The 14,999-nt window shown below is 38.7% G+C and overlaps 1 long non-coding RNA gene and 2 pseudogenes across 2 annotated transcripts in view; 1 reads left to right on the forward strand and 2 right to left on the reverse strand.

Moving 5' to 3' along the window:
- LOC149990556 (uncharacterized) overlaps nucleotides 1–14,999 on the forward strand; it is an 89,316-nt gene that overhangs the window by 16,884 nt on the left and 57,433 nt on the right. The window lies entirely within an intron of this gene.
- LOC149990557 (thioredoxin pseudogene) lies at nucleotides 11,190–11,507 on the reverse strand (annotated as a pseudogene).
- On the reverse strand, nucleotides 11,744–14,948 carry LOC149990558 (AP-1 complex-associated regulatory protein pseudogene; annotated as a pseudogene).

A 14,999-nucleotide genomic window follows, 5' to 3' on the forward strand; every position in this document is an offset into this window, starting at 1 on the left:
TGACAGAATTGATTTGTAAACCACATATCTTACAAATTACTAGTATTTAGAATACATAAAAACTGGAAATAGTAAAATAAAAACAAAAACAAGCAATCTAATTAGAACATGGGCAAAAGACATGAATGGCTATTTCCCAGAAGATATGTAGACTTCAAATTAGACAAGTAAAAAATATTCAAAGTCATTAGCCATTTTTTAACTGCAAATTAAAACCACAAGGAAATATTACCTGTTAGAATGATAAAATGAAAAATAGTGGTAAACCAAGTACTGGTTATGATGGAGAGAATCAGGATTACTCATACATTACTGATGGGACTGTAAAGTGGTACAGCCATTCTGGAAATTATGGGCCATTTATTTTTTTTAATGTTTTTTATTGATTATATTGTTACTGGGCCATTTATTATTAAGCCAAACATGCAACTATCATCTAACCCAGCAGTTACACTTGTGAATGTAAAAATAAATGTCAGAGAAATGAAAATTTATGTTCACACAAAAACCTGTACACAAATGTTCATAGCATTTTTATTCATAATAGTAACAATGTAGAAATGCCCAGATGTCTTGTTTTCTTTTTAAATAAAACAATTTTAAATTATAGTTAGTATACAATATTGTATTAGTTTCAGATATGCAACATAATTATTATACATTTATATACCTTGTGACGTGATTATGACAATAAGTGTATTAACCTTCTATCACTGTGCAAAGTTATTATGGTATCATTGATTACAGTCCCTGTGTTGTACACTACACCCCATGGCATATTTATTTTATAACTGTAAATTTAGATCTACTATTCCCCTTCACCTTTTGTACCTATCTCCCCCACCACTTCCCTCCCCTCTGGCAACCCTCAGTTTGTTCTCTGGAGTGTGCTTAGGATGGTTCTGTAGGAACACGCTGTGGAAATCCTTGCATGTCAGCCAGGAGACTTGGACAGAGTTCTCATCTACACTATTTAGGTGGAGGGGGAACATAAACAATGTTGCTCAATGGCACCTGTGATCCTGGAGAGTTTACACAGATCTCAGCCAGCTTTATGTGGTCTGTCTCTTGTTTGTTGTGCAGAAGCTGTACGATCAGCCCTCAGAGGGTAAATTCAGGGTCCTCTATGCCTTCATCTGTACCCCTCTCTGCCCAGATATCTTTTAGTGGTTGAATGGCTATACAAATTATAAATTCATCACATGTTGTGAATTTGTCCAATTAACAACTGTTAAATAGAGCCCCCTGAGGTTTGACAAGTGACCACAAGGGAAATTGAAATAGAGAAATCTATTACTCACAGTTCCTGGAGGTAGCACACAGCACATCTCATTAAGAGTCACATGGGGTGGACAAGACAGAGTGTAGGCTGAGGTAAAAGGGCAGGACCTGGGGCACATACGTTTATTAGGATCTATAAGTGAAGTGCTTCAGGTTTCCAGGCTAAGGGTGGATAGAGCAATTCAAATTAATGAGTGGGGTTTTGCTAAGCTTCTAGGGGACTTAATCTAATGGGTGCCTAAAGGAAAGGCAAGACTTTTTATCACAGTGGCCACTGGGGAGGTCATATTAGGACTTATATTTACTCATATTCAATCTCAACAGGTCACATACTGTAAAATATATGTCTCTCTGGGCTGTTATCTAGGGAATGTGTTGCCTGAGGGTCTAATATCAACTTAAGACCCTCAGGCCAACTGGCCAAGCAAAATGGATGTCGAGGCGATAATACTATTGCAGGTGAGCACAAGTAACCAGGCTCTTGGTGATCATGGACAGAGAATTGAACTGAACACACAGAATTTATAGCAGAGAGAGAGAGAGAGAGAAGATTTATTAAGTGATAGTGCACTCCACAGAACATGGGAGCGGGCCAACTCTGAGCAGAGATGACCTCAGGGGCTGGAGAAATTCTATTCTTGTAGGATAGATATTTCCTGGCTAGTTTTGGCAGGCTTTTATTGTGCATGTACAGGTAGTTATGTTACTTTTTAAGCTACTGCACATTGTGGTCTCCCATGATTTTCCTTGATTGACCACTGGGGAAAGGGATCCCACAGTGCTAATTTATTATAACGCTATTATAATGAAGCAGGGGCCATGTAACATCTTCCGCAGTCATAATTCACCATGATTCAGCACTTTTCTGGAAAACAGGGACAACTGGTCTTAGAACAGGGTCTCTGTCTGGTATCAATGTCCTTTGTCTTAGCCCTGGGGCGCCTTTGAAGTTTCCTCCCCCCTGACTGTCTCTTGCCCCGATACCATGGAGTAGCTTAGCTTAACTCTCGATGCACATAGAACCAGTCAGGAATGAAAATGAATGAAGTTGATACACACAACAAGGTGGATAAATCCCCAGAGAATTATGCTAAGTGAAAAAAATTCAACCTCAAAAAGTCATCCATGGACATGGACTACAGGGTGGGGATTGACTGTGGGAAAAGGGGTGGGTAGGGTGGGGGGAGCAATGGGGGGGGAATGGGACAACTGTAATAGGAAAAACAATAAGCAAATCAAAAATTTTCAAAAAGGTCACATACTGTAAGACACCATTAACATAATGTTCTGAAAATGACAAAATTACAGAAAAGGAGAATAGAGTAGTAACTGTTAACTTTCAGGGGTGGGGTTGTGTATAGGAAGGTAGTAGGTGTGTTATAAATGATCACATGAAGTATCTTTGTGTTAATGGAAATGTTCTGATCTTGACTGTCAGTATCGGTACCCTGGTGATGATGTATAATTTTGTAAGTTGTTACTATTGGAGGAATGTGGATAAATAGTAAAAAGGTTATCTTTGTATTACTTCTTACAACTGCATGTTAACCTACAATTATCCTAAAATTAGAGGTTTAATTAAAAGCACTCTGATCTTGAGTTGTTGATTTTTCAATGCTCTCTTTGTGTGTACTTCAATTATCTGGACAAGTCCTTGTTTTAAATGGAAGTACAGTATCTTAATGTTTGGAACCCATCTGGTTAGACAGTTAACTTGTTTTGAACACAACCAAGAACTGGAATAAAATGAATTTTGAACAGGTGGGAGAGGTACAGCAATGTCTTTGCACTAGAAGCTCACATTGAATTCATTGTAATTGAATTACATTCAATATGTAATTAAATTACATTTAATATGTAATTCTAATATATCTTGTTTCCAGGTCCATGGCACATTTATCAGGTCGAAGAGTGGCAATTGCATGGTATATTGATGTTATTACAAGTGACAGCTCATATAGTCTGACTGCAAGTGAAGAGACAAAAATATAAGTATAAAGTAGAGTAGTCTGGGGCTATTTAATGTAGAGGGTATCCAGAAAAAGTTGTTATAGTTTTTCCTGTTTTGTTAGGTAGAGATGCATGTTACACATTTTAGGATTCCCTTCTGAAGTTTAAAAAAGTTTGCTTACTTTAAAAACCCTCAGCTAATTAAGGAAACTATTTAGAAGATGTAGCTTTTATAGTTCCTGAGAAGGTTGGGATACCCTTACTGATTTGGAAATGAAGCAGTTTTTTCCCCCTAATCCTGTGTTTTCTACAAGACAGGGAGTTAAATGACAGTGAAGTTGTCACTGATATAGACATCAGTAGTACTATTGGGAAAGGGCAATAAGCCATAATGGTGTGGGAGCAGATTTAGGAGAACATATCACCTGACATGGTGGCTGACAATATAAAAGAGTTTTCAGTCCTGGCTGGTGTGGCTCAGTGGATTGAGTGCTGACCTGCGAACCAAAGGGTTGCTGGTTCAATTTCCAATCAGGGCACATGCCTGAGTTGTGGGCCAGGTCCCCAGTTGGGGGCATACAAGATGCAACCACACATTGCTGTTTCTCTCTTTCTCCTTCCCCTCCCTTCTCTCTAAAAATAAATAAATACAATAAAAAAAAAAAGTTTTCAGTATGTGGGCTTTTCAAGGGATCTACAAAGTGGAAAATATTTTCATAATAGTACTAAATTGTTACTTTCACATTTATTGTGTTTATATCTACAGTGATGATATCAAATTATCATCAAAAATAAATAAATCTGCTTTTGCCTGAGTATGAATCAAGATAGTGGCATCAAAATGTCGCAATAGTTATTGTGTTCTTCACTGTGCACCTGTAGAAAGAAAAGACTAGCCAGTTTGTCTTACAACATATCTTTGTACAGATGTTACTAATGTTATTAGATATGGACTCTTATGTCTTCATGTTGTGTGATGAAAAGGGAAGTATGTATGAAGTACTTCTGCAAACTGGATTAAGATTCCTATTCTAAGAGGAATGAAGGCTAGTAATATAGAGGAAAAATCCAGCACCCTTGTCATATTACATAATAGATTTTTTATAGTAAAATAGTTTGTCTTAACTATTGGTTCAGGTGGAACTCCAGATTTACTTATTCTGTAGTCGGTGCCTAGCCTCAGACCTTCCAGCTGATCAAGGTGCAGTTTTATACTAGATGGCTTCCTAGGTATTTACTTACAGTAATGTTTGCACTTATAGAATGTACTGTTTATTTTTAGATGTCTCCTATGTTATCTTCCAGGAGTTTCATAGTTTTGCATTTTACATTTAGGAGTTAATTTTTGTGAAGGGTGTAAGGTCTGTGTCAAGATTCATTTTATTCCATGTGGATGTCCAGTTGTTCCATCACCATTTGTTGATAATACTGTCTTTTTTTTTTTTTTTTTGTATTGCCTTGACTCCTTTTTTCAAAAATCAGTTGACTACATTTATGTGGATCTGTTTCTGGGCTTAGGTTCTCTATTCTGTTCCATCAATCTGTTTGTCTGTATCTTTACTGATAGCACAGTATCTTGATTACTGTAGCTTCATAGTAAGTCTTGAAGTCTTATAATGTCAGTCCTACAACATTATTCTTCAATATTGTGTTGGCTATTCTGGATCTTTTGCCTTTCCATATAAAATTTAGGCTCAATTTGTCAGCATGTACAAATCAGTTTGCTAGGGTTTTTTTATTGAGATTGCCTTGAGTATTGATCAAGTTGAGAGGAACTGACATCTTGACAACATTTAGTCTTTTATCCATGAACATGGAATATGTCTCTGTTTATTTAGTTCTTCTTTGATTTTTGTCATTAGAGTTTTGTAGATTTACTCATATAGCTCTTGTACATATTTGTTAGATTTATACCTAAGTGTTTTATTTTGGGGTGTATAAATAGTATTGTGTTTTTAATTTCAAATTCCACCTGTTTATTGCTGGTATATAGGAAAATGATTGACTGTGGTATATTAATCTTGTATTGCGCAACATTGGTATAATTGCTTATTAGTGCCATGTTTGTTTGTTTTTTTGTTAATGTCAGGTCTTTAGGATTTTTTACATAGAAGATCATGTTATCTGCATACAAAGACAGGTGTATTTCTTCTTTTCCAGTCTGTATCCCTTTTATTTCCTTTTCCTGTCTTTTGCCTTAGATAAGACTTTCACTGCGGTGTTGAAAAGAAGCAGTGAGAGGGGACATCCTTGCCTTCTTGATCTTTGTGGAGATTCTAGTTTCTCACCATTAATTATAATGTTAACTGTAGGTTTTTTTTCCTTTATCAAGCTGAGGAAGTTACCCTATATTCCTAATTTGCCAAGAGTTACCATGAATGGGTGTTGCTTTTTCTGCATCTATTAATATAATCACGCCATTTTTCTTCTTTAGCTGTTGATGTGATGGTTTACATTAAATGATTTTCTAATGTTGAACTAGCCTTGCATTCTTGTGAAAAACCCTACTTTGTCATGGTGTGTAAGTATTTTCTTTTGTGTTGGATTAAGTTTGCTAATTTGTGAGGATTTGTGCATCTATGTTATGAAAGATACTGGCATGTAGTTTTCTTGTAATGTCTTTGGTTTTTGTATTGGGATTACGTAGGGTAGTGTTGGCTTTATAGAATGATAAAGTATTCCCTGTGCTTCTATCTTCTGGGAAAGATTGTAGAGAATTGGTATTTCTTAAATGTTAGGTAGAACTCAACAGTGAACTCATCTGGGCGTGGTGTTTTCTGTTTTGAGGGTTTTTAATTATTGATTCCATTTCTTTAATAAATATAGGCCCAATGAGATTCTCTTTATCCTTGTGTAAAGTTTTGGCAGATTGTTTCTTTCAAAGAATTGGTTGATTTCATCTAGTTTGTCAAATTTGTAGGTGACGTTGCTCATAGTATTCTTTCATTATCTTTTTAATGTTCACGGAGTTGATAGTGATGTCCTGTCTTTCATTTTGGATACTAGTAATTTGTGCCTTCTCTTTATTTATTCAGTTGTCCTTGCTGTAGCCTTATTGATTTTACTGATATTTAGTAAGAATAAACTTTAGGTTTTGTTGATTTTTATCTGTTGATTTGCTGTTTTAATTTAATTGACTTCTGCTGTGTTTTTAATTTATATTTTCAACTTGCTTTGGATTTCATTTGATCTTATTTTTCTACTTTTCCTAAGGTGGAAACTTAGGTTTTTGATTTTTGATCTTTTTTTCCTTTTCTAATAGATACATTCAATGATATAAATTTCCCTCTAAGCCCTCCTTTCATTGCATTCTGCAACTTTTGATAAGTTCTAGTTTCCTTTTCATTTAGCTCAATATGTATTTTAAATTCTCTTTAGATTTCTTCTTTGATCCATGTGCTAGGTAGATGTGTCGATCTGCAGGTATTTTGGAGTTGTCCAGTTATCTTTGTGTTCTTGATGTCTAGTTTAATTCTGTTGTGGTCAGAGAGCGTACATACAGACCTCATTAGGACTCCTCTCTATTTCCCTGGTTCTGTCTGATAAAATTTTAACTGGTGTTTCTTTGGCTTGTTAATCTTAAGTACTTAGCAGTCTCCTCTTAATTGCTTACAATTCAAATTCCTGTTCTTTTGGGGAGTACCCTGGGGGTGGGGGTTGAACTTTTCCTGTGTGTTCCAAATTAAGTTATTTCCCTTGGGGATATCTTGTGAGCTCTGTTTGTAAAGCCTGCCTCTGCCCTTGGCAAAACCTTTCACTGCAGCTGTAGAGCTAAAGTTAGGAAAGGTAGCTTGCTTTTTCAGAGTGACTCCCCTACTTAGTGAACATGATAGTTTGGCTAGGATAGTAGGCTCTGGTTTTCCTAAATGACTGTCAGTCACAGGTTAAGTCTTCCCTTTGTGCTGTGTCTCAGAGAAGATCTCTTTCCACATTATTGTTCCTCCCTTATCCACAAATAGAGGTTGCTCAGGTTTTGATTGGGATGACATTGAATCTATAGATGATATTGGAAAGATTTTAATGTCTTACTCAGTCTTCTGATTAATGGACACAATATTTCTCCATATTTAGCTATATTTTCTTTGGTTTATTTCATTAATATTTTGAATTTTTTTCAGCACCTAGGTCCTGCATGTTTTTTGTTAGATTTATAAGAATTTTATTTTTTGAAGTGCTGTTATAAATTGTATTTTTATTTGTTTCATTTCAAATACCAATTATTAATAGCTGTATATAGGAATATGATTGACTTTTGTTTACTGACTTTATATTTTGCAATCTTGCTAAATTCACTTTTTAGTTCTAAGAGGTTTTGTTTTGTTTGTTTGTTTTTTCTTTTGTAGATTGAGATTTTCCAGAGGGACAATAATGTTTTCTGCAAATAAAGGTCTTTTGAATTCCTCCCTTTCCAACATGTGTGCCTTATAATATTCTTGCTGTGTATTGGTAACCCTTCCAATACAATGTTGAATAGAGTAGAGAGGGAGGGCATGTTTCCTTGTTTCCAATCTATTTTCTGTAGGTTTTTCTTAGATGCCCTTTATTAGGGTAAATTTTTCCCATTCTATTTTCAGTTTTCTGAGAATTTTTATCATGAAAGTATGGTTTTTCAAATGCCTTTTTCTAAATGTATTGAGATGATTGGTCCTCTTTAAAGTGTTACACAGAATTTCATAGATTTTTTTAAATATAATTTATTTATTTGTTTATTTATTTATTTATTTTTAGAGAGAGGGGAAAGGAGATAGAGAAGGAGAGAAACAACTTTGTGGTTGCCTCTCACTTGCGCCCCCAACTGGGGACCTGACATGCAACCTAGTCATGTGCCCTGACGGGGAATCGCACCAGTGATTAATATATTTTGTAGGTATTGGTAAGCTGAATCTAAACTTCTTATGGAAAGGCAAATTATTACTAACAAGTAACAAGTAGTGCAGAAGCAGCACAAAGTTGGAAGACTTAACATTACCTGGTATAGAGACTCAGTATAAAACTACAGTTAGGAAGGCAGCATGTTACTGGTAAAAGGATAGACACTCAGATCAATATAGTAGGTTAGAGGGCTTCTGGCCAAGATAGAGGCATAGGTAGATACGCTTCGCCTCCTTGTACAACCATAAGAAGGATTATATCTACCTCAGAACAACAACAACAACAACAACAAAAAAAAAAAAACAACAACAACGAGAACTACCTGAAAATTGAACTATATGAAAGTCCAACAAAGATATATAGAAGTAATACTCATCCAGATGGGTAGGAGGGGCGGAGACAAGGAGCCAGGGTGGAGAGGATGAAATGTGGCAGTGGTGGCAGTAGTGGCAAGGCAGTGGCTGCCACCAGCCGGCAGAATGAGCAGTCACACATTATAAAAGCCAGGAGGGACACCTGGGGAGTGAACCCAGGCCAGACTGCGCAGCTCATGGTTCCAGAACCAGGAAAATAAAGTCTCGTTGTTTCTGGCTGTGAAAACCAGTGGTGGTTGGGGTGGCAGAAGATACTGCTGGTCTCTCAGGAGAGTCCTTTTAGAGGCCTCCCACGGTTGTAGAATATACTGAAACCTGCCCACTCTGGGAACCATCACCAGGGCAACAACAGCTAGAGGGGTGCCAGTCGCATACGGGAAGCAGGTGAAGTGACTGGAAAAGGGGTGAGTGCCAAGCAAGTGGCATTGTTCCCTCTCTGACCTCTCCCCCACACATAGCACCACAAGGCTGTGAAACCGGTGCCCAGCACTGACAGTACCTAAGGCTCCACCCCTTACAATGCAACAGGTGCGACAGCTCTACCTAATACACAGAGGAAAACAACAGGGTGCTGTGAAGTGGAGGAGACAAGGAAGTATGGCCCCAAAGAGGGAGCAGATCAAGACTCCAGAAGGAGAACTAAGCAGAAAGGAGATAGCCAACCTAACAGATGTAGAGTTTAAAACACCAGTGATAACAATGCTCACAGAAATGATTTGAGTATGGCAAATGCATAAGGGAAGAGGTGAGGGTTACACTAAGTGAAATGAAGAAAAATTCACACAAAACCAATAGTGAAGGGAAGGAAGCTGGGGTTCAAATCAATGATTTGGAACATAAGGAAGAAATAAACAGTCAACCAGTATAGAATGAAGAAACAAGAATTGAAAAAAACGAGGAGAGGCTTAGGAACCTGGGACAACTTTAAACATACCAACATCCACATCATAAGGGTGCCAGAAGGAGAAGATGAAGAACAAGAAATTAAAAACATATGTGAAAAAATAATGAAAACTTTCCTAATTTGGTGAAGGAAATAGACAAACAAGTCCAGGAAGCACAGAGAGTCCCAAACAAACTAGACGCAAAGAGGACCATACCAAGACACATCATAATTAAAATACTAAAGGTTAAAGGTAAAGAGAGACTCTTAAAAAGCAGCAAGAGAAAAGCAGAGTTACCTACAAAGAAGTTCCCATAAGACTGTCAGCTGAGTTCTCCAAAGAAACTTTCCAGGCAAGAAGAGACTGGCAAGAAGTATTCAAAGTGATGAAAAGCAAGGACCTACAACCAAGATCACTCTATCCAGCAAAGGTATCATTTAGAACGGAAGGGCAGATAAAGTGCTTCCCAGACAAGATAAAGCTGAATGAGTTAATCACCACCAAGCCTTTATTATATGAAATGTTAAAGGGACTTATTTAAGAAAAAGAAGATCAAAACAATGAACAGTGAAATGACAACAAACTCACAACTATCAACAAATGAATCTGGAAAAAAAAAACTAAGCAAACAACTACAACAGGAACAGAATCATAGATATGGAGTACATATGGAGGGTTATCAGCAGGGAGGGGGAAGGGGCAGAATGGGGCACAAAGTGCATGGATCAAGAACCATGACTGGTAGGTAAAAATAGACAGGGGGGGCGTTAAGAATAGTAAAGTAATGGAGAAGCTGAAGAACTTCTATGCATGATCCTTAGATGTGAACTAAGTGGCGGCGGGGCAGAGGGGACACATTGCTGGATAGAAGGTAGGTACTAGGCAGAGGGGGTCAGAGGGAAAAGATTGGGACAACTGTAATAACATAATCAGTAAACTATACTTAAAAAGTGCAGCAGATTAGCTCAGAAATACTAAAAAAAATATAGTGAATTGATCTTTGCCAAAGGCAGAAAGGCTATCCAGTGGTGAAAGAATTTCCTTTTCAATAAATGATGCTAGAACAATTGTTATGTCCACAGGTAAAAAAGTGAATCTAATTAGAATCCTTAAACTTTTCCCAAAAAATAACTCAACATGGATCATAGCGTTAAATATAGAATGGAAAACTGTAAGACTTCTAAAATAAATTACATGCAAATATGTGACCTCTTGGTGATGAGTTTAAATACAACATCAAAAGCATAATCCACCCCCCAAAAAAGCATAATCCATTTAAGAAGAAATTGGTAAGTGGAATGTTTTATGATTTATTTTATTTTTAGAGAAAGGAATGGAGGGAGAAGGAGAGGGACAAAAACATCAATGTCGGGTTGCCTCTCAGGCGTCCCCAACCAGGGACCTGGCCTGCATCCCAGGCATGTGCCCTGACTGGGAATCTGATTGGCGACCCTTTGATTCGCAGGCCAGCACTCAGTCCACTGAGCCACAGCAGCCCAGGCAAACTAATTATTTTGAAAATGAAAGTCTACACATAGTGTAAACAGGAATGCTATAAAGGAGTTAAAATAAATATAATTGATAACATGACAGAACCATTAATTTGTTTTTGAAAATCAGAAGGCAGATTTTGAAAATGCAGTTAATTCTGAAGCAATTCCCATATAGCCCATCATTCCTAGTCCTTTTTTTTTTAAGGGTAGAATTAATGTTTTATTGTCATTTATATTAGATGACAGTTGAGCATTATAGTATCTATACTTGATCTTTCTTTTTTGTAAATAAAAATATAAGAGCTGGTGTGTGGTTATGTTTTCAGAGAATATGGTTAAACTAACTTATTGATGGTGGCTTAAAGTTTTTCCTATTGGCTCTTGAAAATTCATCCACCTTTTGTCCTTTTTTAAAATACTGAAAGGTTGGCAAGCATTTGACTTTACACTCTGCAGCAACATTCTGACAGTCATCCACATTTTACCTCAAGGAACAACACACTGGTATACTTTTCAGAGAGAGAATGAAAGAAAGGCTTGGTCATTTTGCAAGGCCCACACCATGTAGCAGAGAAGTCAACTACCACAAATTTATCTCCTGCACTGTTCAAGGCTTCCTGAAAAGCATCCATGTTCTCAATCTGCTTTACCATTTCGGTGGCCGAGGTCTGATGAGCAACTGTAAGAACCGACAGAAATGGATGCAAAGTGGCGGAGTGAACTTGGAGAGTGTGCAACCTACGTTCTTTATAGTGACAGGGGAACCAGGCCCCTAGTCCCTTCTAATAGCATTTACAACATGGTTTATACCTCCCTACGAAAAGGCCTAGCATAATTTATTCATTGTAGTTGGTTTTTAGCATTTGGTTGTAAATGCTAAAGAGGGTCACTAAATTTTACTCTCTCGTTTCTGTTGATCTCCATCAGACTGCTTCATGCCACAATCAGCCAGTTCTATAACAAGATTTACAATCCAGAATACTTGGGATTGCCATTATCATCCACAGGCACTCATGAAATCACTCTCCCACTCCAGCCCATTGGAGTCATCAGAGGCTGACACAGGGTGACTTCCAGACTTCTTGCCACTACACCTAAGTGCTTCCCAGAGAATGTCTTCTTCTGTCTTAGAACACTCTATCATTGGAAGCATTGGATTAATTCTTTCGTCATCTTCCTACTCTAGATCTAAGGATGTGCTGTCATCCTTTGTACTAGTTGATTTAGTTTTGGTCATTACATCACAACTACTTTCTGTATTTGCTGTCAAAACTGTGGCATCTGAGGAGCATCTACTACTTGGAAAACATTCATAGTGTGAGTTTATATTTCTCAAACAAGATTCAATGTTGTCTTCTGGTCCTGAGTTTGACATCCTGCACTATTGGTGGGGTGGCTCATGTGCTGCGCTCGGCCTTTCCTGCTCCAGCCTTGGAGCCTTCGCTGCTTTACTGCCTTGGCTGCCTCACGCTGTGCATCATATAAAGCTTCTCTAGTCTTAACTTCTCTTCTTGTAAGGCTCTTTTTGATTTTTCACATCCAGACCTTTCTGTTTTTCAGCAATAGAATCATAATGATGCTCTCTTAGGTCAACAATTTGCCAGTGACTGCTGCCTGGGCTTACCCCTTCATCACTTTCTATTAGATTCTCAAACAAGAAAAAGTGACTCAGATGATTCTACTGTGGAGTTGCTTAAAATCAACTTGCTGCTTTCATTTTGGTACACCTCTTCACTGGGCAGGCCCAGCACCTGCCTCCAGAATCACTGCCTTACTGACAAAAGAGCACCCTGTCCCTCAATTAAATGCTCACCTCTGGAGTGTGTTCTAAAATATTTGGATCCTCTGCCACGCTGCAGCTGCCCCAGTCCTTGCAGAGCTGTCTGAAGCACTATGTCCAGCAGCAGTTCTCAATCGTAGCTGCCAAGTGTCGCTCCTCCACCTGCTCCAGTCCTGGCTGGCAGCAGCCACATCCAGGACCCACAGTGGGCCAACGGGAGGGTGGTGTGTGGGGGTCTCGGCTGGAGCAAATGCTGCGGCTCCTCCTGAGGCCCCCCAGTCGCTGCTGCATGAGTAGGGCACGCTGGGCTGCGGGCTCTGGACTCTCAGGCCATCCGTGTGGCTCCACACTCAGCTTAGCCCTCAGCTTTGCATGAAAAATTTTGCTCTGAAAAAAACAGTAAAGAAAATGAAATGACAGACAAGAAGAAAAGTTATGTCTTAAAGCTCAACAATAAGAAAACAAACAACCTGCTGAAATGAGGAACAGTGCATGGCAAGGTCGCATTGCTGGCAAGTGTGGGTGTAGTGAGCGTATAAAACCTGGTTCTGACTGACTGCAAAGCCCAAATTCAACTTCTGTGCTACTCAGTTTTTGTATCTCAACTTCATTATCTGGGGCATACCTGCTGGTAGAAATCACAATGAAAGTTTGAATTATTGCCCTGGCTGGTGTGGCTTAGTGGATTGAACACTGGTCTTCAAACCAAAGGGTTGCTGGTTAGGTTCCTGGTTGGGGCACATGCCTGGGTTGCAGGCCAGGCCCCCAGTTGGGGGCGTGCAAGAGGCAACCACTCATTGATGTGTGTCTCTTTCTCTTTCTCCCTCCTTTCCCTTCTCTCTAAAAATAAATAAATAAAATCTTAAAAAAAATGTTTTAAGTATTAACAACAATAAAAAAAGCCAAACAACCCAATTAGAAATTGGACAAAAGACCTGAATATACACCTCACTGAAGAAGATAGGGATAGGGATGGAAAAGTAGCAAATGAAAAGGTGCTCATTTGCAATTAGAGAAACCCCAATAAAAAATCAAATATTTGTATGCCCATATTAGAATCATTAAATATTTTGAAATCACCTTAAAGTTAGCAATAAGAAATCTCATTTTAGTGTATTTTTTATTTTAAAATTGTTGCCCATGGGATTATAATATGCATATGAACTTAAAACCATCTACTTCATATTAATACTAACTCATGTCCAGTTTTTTATTCTTTTCCATTGTCTTATGCTACAATTATCAGAAATACTGTATTTAAGCAACAGGTATAATTTTAACAGGTCTTTTTGTGTGTGTATGTGGAGACACAAGCAAAATGAGCTTATAATTGTGTAGTATACTGAAATATATATAAAAATTCAACTGCTTTGTGTGTCTAGTCGATTCCTTAAATAAAACAGAAAAACTAAAAGCAAAACAGAAGTCCAGTATAGAGAAGACCAAGCAGGCCTATGCATATAGTCTATAAGGTACTGAATATAATCAGGGTCACCAGGAAAAACAGCTTTGTCACTTGACACACAAACACTGGGGGAGAGGGACTACCAGTGGGCAGGAGCCAAATCTTTTGACCTTTTCATCTTATTTTCTCTTGTTGCTGAGAAGGACCTGAGTAAAGGCAAGATAGAAGGGGGAGCTAGGGGAGCAAAGACAGTTTGCACATTTCCCAAATGCTCTGAAACTCAAAAGACCAGATTTCCCTCTTGAGGGTCTTAGCTCTGCAGGGGGTGGGGGCACCTATTCTTGCACCCACCCTCCCTCTACCCCAGGGGATATCAAAGGTGAAGGGCAAGTGGGGTGTACGCCACAGTGTGCTCTGACCTCTGACCTCACCTCTGAGTTCAGAAGGGAATGCCAATTCACCAGGTTGTAGGCCCCAAGGAAAGCAGAGAAGGGGAACGTCCTCAAGGGACAGGCTGTGCCACAGGAGAGGCCAAGGAAGAGACACCACCTTCTCCTTCCTACGTACCCGGGCCCTAGTTAGAACTCATTTTTTCTTGACAAATTAGAGCTTCACGTAGGCTCTGTAGAGATGAGAATGGAGCAAGAAACAAGTGTGCTTGGGAGTAAGAAGGGTGTAGGCCTTTATGAATCCCTGATGACCACTCTGCTTTCTACATCAAGAGCTGGGCTGCTACAGTTTAGGGACCAGGTCGGCCACTAACCTCCAGGTCTCCCCTAAGGTGGCAGTGGAGTCCTCAAGGACTGCTACCCAAGGAGAGATGGGCCCTCCAATGACAGGATGGCCCCGAGTCTCAGATTCAGCAGCTTCCAGCTGGAATCCCCTTTGCCTGCAGTGTTCCCCGCACATCAGTTCAAGCTCCAAGTATTTTTAGATCAGAATTTTTGCAAAAGCTTGCTC

This window comes from Furipterus horrens, unplaced genomic scaffold (genome assembly GCF_987537825.1).
Source record: "Furipterus horrens unplaced genomic scaffold, mFurHor1.1.pri manual_scaffold_17, whole genome shotgun sequence".
NCBI classification, from domain to species: Eukaryota; Metazoa; Chordata; class Mammalia; order Chiroptera; family Furipteridae; genus Furipterus; species Furipterus horrens.